Source organism: Psammomys obesus, unplaced genomic scaffold (genome assembly GCF_907164565.1).
Source record: "Psammomys obesus unplaced genomic scaffold, mPsaObe1.curated_primary_1811, whole genome shotgun sequence".
Classification (NCBI taxonomy): domain Eukaryota; kingdom Metazoa; phylum Chordata; class Mammalia; order Rodentia; family Muridae; genus Psammomys; species Psammomys obesus.
The window spans coordinates 13,420,560-13,426,559 of record NW_026595981.1 but is presented as its reverse complement, the minus strand read 5'-3'; the positions used below and the strand labels follow the sequence as shown (position 1 = coordinate 13,426,559).

General features: G+C 51.5%; 1 protein-coding gene across 3 annotated transcripts in view; it reads left to right on the top strand.

The window, feature by feature from the left end:
* The first annotated feature begins 992 nt into the window (after positions 1-992).
* Akap1 (A-kinase anchoring protein 1) overlaps positions 993-6,000 on the top strand; it is a 30,560-nt gene continuing 25,552 nt past the window's right edge. Inside the window, exon 1 of one of the 3 annotated variants that reach the window (XM_055619738.1) lies at positions 993-1,103. The gene's annotated coding sequence lies outside the window, so the exon portion shown is untranslated. Of the gene's footprint in view, positions 1,104-1,589; positions 1,661-2,184; positions 2,372-6,000 lie in introns of those variants that run through there. The other 2 variants (XM_055619740.1, XM_055619739.1) reach the window with 2 other exon arrangements.

Sequence of the window (6,000 nt, the reverse complement as noted above, 5' to 3'; positions counted from 1 at the left end):
CGGTCAATAAAACGAGTCCAGGACAGCCAAGGCTACGCAGAGAAACCGTCTTGAAACACAACAAACAAGAAAGTGCCATGTTGCCTTTGTAATGGCAACACTTGTGGAGGCAGGAGGATCAGGAGTTCAAGGTCAGCCTTGAACTTCCCAGTTTGAGGCCAGTGGAGGTTACCCGGAACACAGTTTCAGAATATCGAAATAAAGTAAGTAAGAAGCAGAAAGTGCCTAGGCTTTAAGGATCAGAGTGGGACTGGCTGGCAAGCGGAACCCTCGTCCCATCCAATCGCGTGAAGGTAGTTTATTTTCTCAAGTTGTTGGAGGCAGTGTCTCAAGGCGACCATTTCTTCGAAGGCAAACTTTCCCCAAACCCAAATCATTCAGAGGAGAGACACTCTGACAACACTAACGTTGCTAAAATGGGAAAAGCAACCTGCATTCGAGTGCTACAAGGCACTCATATTATCGATCAATGAATGGCCACCTATTATTTATACTCGCAATGCTATGGAATACTCTCCAGGTTACCGGGAAGCTAAATTCCTAGGCGAGGGGAACACTGAACCCCCACCAGCCTTTTCCAGGGGACGCACCGTTCCAAGGCAGGAACCTGGCTGACACTTGGGAAGAAGCAGAGCCCTGACGCGTGCCAAGCTTACTGTGCCCGGTACCCAGACACCTACCCCGGCCCGTGTGCGCAACGCTGGGCCAGCTCTTCTCGCGAGAGCACCGGCAGGGCGGGCCCGAGAGGCGCCGGGATGCCAGGGGTGCGCTCCAGACCGCGCCCCTCTTGGCGCTGCCGGGAGAGAGGCGCGCGCAAGCCGGGGAGGGAGCGGCCCGTGGCGCGCACGCGCAGGACGGCGAGCTGGTAAGGGGAGGGGGCATGCGGGGACCGGAGGGCGAGGGGCGGGGCCTTGCGTCGCGCCGTGGGCACGTCGTTGCGCGTCCTCAGTATTTAATGTCTCTGTGTTCGCCCGGCCTGGGCTAGCACGTGGGGGAGCGGCCGAAGCGGGGTGTAGCGCTGCGGGGCAGGGCCGCGGGGCTAGGTTGGGGCTGGGGGGCGGTGGCGGGAGGACTGTGTTACCTGGACGGTCGGCCGGGAGCAGGTAAGTGGCGGCTGGCGCGGGCATCCGCCTGCCGGGCCCGGAGGGAGAGCGAGTTGGGGTGATGGGGAAGCTGGGGTGCAGGTGCAGGGGGCGACGCGCGCGCCAGGAGCTCCCGGGACGGAGAGGCGTGTGCACGGCGCTCGCTGTCAAGCGGGCAGGTTTGTGCCTTAGTGACCAGCGCGCCCCCCCGCTCCTCCTCCCCGGTCGGGCTGTCTGCCCGCGGGCTGCTGCTGACAGCGTGCGCTGAGCTCGGGGCGCCGCTCTGAGCTGCTGCTCCCCCCCTTCCCATCCCCCGCACGTCACTGGCTTCGAGGATGGAGATGAAGGCTCAAGTCCCCGGGCGCCCCGGTGCTCCTCAACTTTCCCAGTGCTGGCTCACCCTTCTGGGTGGCGAACCCGACCATGTCCCACCCAAGGTCGTCCAGCCTCGCTAGCGTTTACTTTTCAAAGGTCGTGTGTACCCAGTTTGAGCGTTGGAGAGGAGGCAGCGGGGCGGTCTCTGCCCAGGACCCGGTGCCCAAGGCGGGAGAGGAGGTCTTTGGGGATCCTTTCCCTAGGTGAGGGATCAAAGTTGGAACTGGCCACTTTTGGAGCCTCTAACTTCTGGACTCGGTTGAGTTGCTCTAGGTTGGCTCGGCAGTGGTGGCAAACCCGGGCAGGTAGTCGAGGTTCCTGGAGTTCCGAGCCGAGAGCTATTGGAGCTGGGCTCTGCGGACGCAGTGGGGAGGGTGGGACGCAAGACAGGTCCCAAGCCAATCGGCAGTGGAGGGATTGTAAGAACAGTGAGGCTAGGGAGGTCGAGGGCTTCCGCGTCTCAAAGAGGATTAGAGTCAGTGGCCCCATAAGCGTGTCTCAAGCGGTGGAGGACCTCCATCTTCAGGTGCTTGCTGACTTCTGGCCTGGGGGTCGGGGGGTGGGGTGGGAATCCAGGGTCACGTGTCGTACTCCCCCTTCCTTCTCACCCCAGGTCATCGATCTGGAAGGACTTTGGGGGAAGTTTGCCGAAGTCATGGGTAGAAAGTAGGCCTCGGGACGCGTCAAGGGGCCGACATTCTGTTGTCAACTACTCCTGTGCCCTAGGTTATGGCTTTTCCTGTTTCCTTGCTGTGGGAAGGGAAGGTGCTGTTGGTGGTTTGGGGCTGTGCAGAAGAGACCTCTGGAAGCCCTGTGCATAACGGCATCTTTCTCCTCCGGGAAATACCTCGAGCGACCGGTACCATTCTACCCTTGGGCTGTGGTTAACGCAAACCCGGTGGACTTCGCTCCAGGTGCGAGGGGAGGCTTCTCAAACTCGGTAGGGTAGGGTGTAGGGCAATTTGTGAGCTTAAACTGCCGATCTTTCCCCTACTGAAATTGAGGCTGCTTGGGGTTTAAATTTAACTCCTGCAGTGAAGTCGGGGCTGCTGGATCCGAAGTCACCGTCTGTTGGTTTACCACCTTCCTCCGTGCCCAGGTATTGTAGTTACCATCCAGAAGCACTGTTCACAAAAAAAAAAAAAGCTGTTCCTTCTGGCAATCAAAAAGCCTCACATGCATGTTTAACTGCAAAAAAGTCTTTGCCAAATTAGTAACCGCGGGGTTTTGTTTTGTTTTAAGCTCTTAACTTTAGAAAGTGAAGCTTAAGAGTCTTAGGGCTGCCTACCCTTTTCTCTCTTAAAGGTACAAAGCCCCTATAAATTCTACGAAGGAGTTGCTCTCCTATCGGATTCTTCTCTTATTGTCATTTAAGTGGCTCACCTGAAGATTATTTAGGACTCAATCAGAGGTTGTATTTGGGGATCTTCTCCCCCCTCCTCGCCCCTTGGTGTTGAGCCTGTTTTGTAGGTTCTGAGTAATTCCTGGGTGTAGTATTGTGAAATTAAAAAAAAAAAAAAGGCCTTGGGTTAGAGGAGGCCCTTGTAGCCTATGGTTAGGCAAATCACTAAAGCTTCAGGCAGTCCACTAATTCAGTAGGCTGTGTTCTGTAGAGGGGGCCCATGGCTGTCCAACCCAGTGGGTGAGACCTGGTCCAGATCTAGTTTGTCTCTACATGGAGTTCCTTATGGGAGTCTCTCCCATCTCCCAGCTGTTTGCAGAAATTGCATTCACAGTTGGCTACTGCAGGGTGACAGTGGAGCTGCCTGCTTAGATGCTAAAAGCGATGTGTCGGGTTGCAGACCATCGATACTTCCAAGCAATCTGTCTTGCTACCTGGTAACCCAGATTATACTTGGACCTGTGCCCCAGGCTGGTCATAGGCATAGTTTGTGGAGGAAGGTAGTTTTAACTTCCAGTTTCCCCTCTCGCATCCTAAGTATAGATGGAGATCGTAGTTAAGACTTGGGACTGTGCCTGGTATATGGTAGGCATATACCATACCTAAGTATGGTATCTCTCACTCCCAAGGAATCCCTGTGTTTGACTCAGTCATCTGATTATTTCAGTATAAAAGCACTCCCTCCCCTACCTAGCCTCTGACCTAGTAACTTGGTTATAAGGAAAAGAAAGACAAATTGGTTTCTCCATGCTTGTCTTGATCACACTGGCATTTTAACGGCATCGGAGTTCATGTGCCTGGAGAGCTGCCCTATTTTCTGTGGTCACTCCTTCCTTCCTAATGCTCCTTGTGAATTTGCCATGCCCAGGCCTCTCTGCAGCTCGGTCTTTTCCTGTGTGGAGGAAGTTTGTGTCTGGCATTTGTTTCTTTGAATAGTCATCCCAGGAACTTTGTTATGGGGAGTGCTTGGATTCTGTGGGCCCATGTGCCACTGAAATCACCTCATCTTCTAATGTTTGAGAGTTGCTAATCTCTACAGTGTCATCTGTTGAAGGCCTAAATCTTGCTTCATAGGGCCTATTCTCCTACCTGGTGTAGTCAGTCTCATCTTTCTCAAGTACTTGATTGAACATAGGGGCCTTATGCATGGTAAATATTATACCATTGAGCATTAGCCCTAGCCCCAAGTGTCCTTTTTCTTATTCTTTTTTCTTTTTTTACTTTTTTGGTTTTTGGAGACGGTTTTTCTGTGTAGTCTTGGCTATCCTGGACTCACTTTGTAGACCAGGCTAGCCTCAAACTCAAAGAGACCACCTGCCTCTGCCTCTCTGAGCGCTGGGATTACAGGTGTGTGCCACTGGGACTGACTTTTCTTTTTCTTTTTTTTTTTTTTTTCCAGACAGAAGTCATGGTATGTAACTGAGGCCAGCCTAAACCCCAAATCCTCCTGCCTCACCCTCCCAGGTTCTGGGATTATGAGCACGCACCATCACTGCTCAACTCCTTTTCCTTTTGTTTTCTTCCTCCTGATGGCACATGTCACTGTGTCCTGGTCCTCGCCATTTGAATGCTCTTGCAGTTCTCATTAGTAAACATTCTGTTCTCTGTCCTGTATACCGGCTGCTTGTGTTCCTTCAGCCTTGTCTGTTTGTATCAGGAGCAAAGTAAGCCAATGAGGTGAGTTCTGGAGGAGAAGCATGAAGCACACAGTGCTCAGGATAAAGGAGGCTTGCAGCTGCTGGCCTTAACTGTCAAGAGTTTAGGGCTTGCTGTAGCTCTCCAAGCTCTGACCAGCCTACTGGCCCTCTAGGGTCTTTTTTTTTTTTTTTTTTCCAAGGAGACTTGGTGAGCTAAAGGCCTTAAAAGTATTCTGATTATGGGTTGGAGAGAGAGCTGGTTAAGTCTCAGGCTTATACCTGAAAGGCATTCTGATTCTACTCTGGGGGTTAGGGCAAGGTATCTGGGGTCTGCTGGAGAAATGGGGCTGGCCCACCACCCTGGGCAGTGCAAGTCAAGAAAGAACATTTTATCACCATGAAAAGTTGTAGATGGTGCAGGTCTAGAATATTCCTCATCCTTCTCTAAAATCTTAGTTACCTTAAGGTGTAAGTGTCTAAAAAGCACCATGTTCCGATTTTAGTGTTCACAGACACTACCACTTTGGTAACAAAAGTTTTTCTTTGCATGGCATGCTAAGAAGCAAGTTCTGGTCTACAGTGAGGGAGGAAATGGTTCCTTAGGGTGTAGATTGAGAAATTATCTTAGTGAGAGGCCCAGGAACATGAGCATGAAGCAGAGCAGCCAGACCTGAAGCCCTTACATAGCCATGTTGGTTTGAGAGCTTGCTTATCACGGTAACTTATTACTAGTTCTCTAAGACCTGTCTGTGTTCATTGTCCTTGGTCTCCAAATGTCATGTCACCAGACCTCATAGCTTCAAAAAAAAAAAAAAAAAAAAAAAAACACCTCAGTGTGAAACCTCTCTGCTAAACCAGTTTTAATTTTTATTCTGTGTAATACTTTTTTTTTTTTTCCGGAGACAGGGCTCATTCCTTAGACCAGGTCAGCCTCCAACTCACCCAGCTCCACTTGCCTCTGCCTCCCAAGCCCTGGAATTAAAGGCGTGCACCACACTGCCTGGCTGTGTTTTTGTTGTTTGTTGGTTGGTTTTTGTGACAGGGTCTGCCCGAGTATCTCAGGCACGTGCTGTATAGTGCCACTTGGCCTCAGGTCATTCTGTTAGAACCTTCTTTCCAAACACTGAGACCACAGACCCGAGCTTCTGTGTCTGACTTCCCCAGCAGCCCATCTTAATGTTAGGAGGTGTCCTTTTACAGAAGGTCCTGAAATGTTGGTGTGGGATACGCCGTTGGGGGGGTGTGCACTTTATTTCTAGGTGACCCTTTTCATCCCATGTTGCGTGGCAAAACTTCTCCTGGGGAGACATGCACCCCAAATAGGGATCACAGGACAGACCAAAGTGTGGACACCACCAAAGTCAACTTTGGTAAACCAAAGAGTTTTATTGGTTACTATAGGAGAATATGGGTGAGGGGTTGCTTACAGGAGTAGAAAAGCTGCATCACGAGGCCCACCCTTGAGTTTTCATGCTTTCATCTCTGAGATTAAGTATCTCTAGTT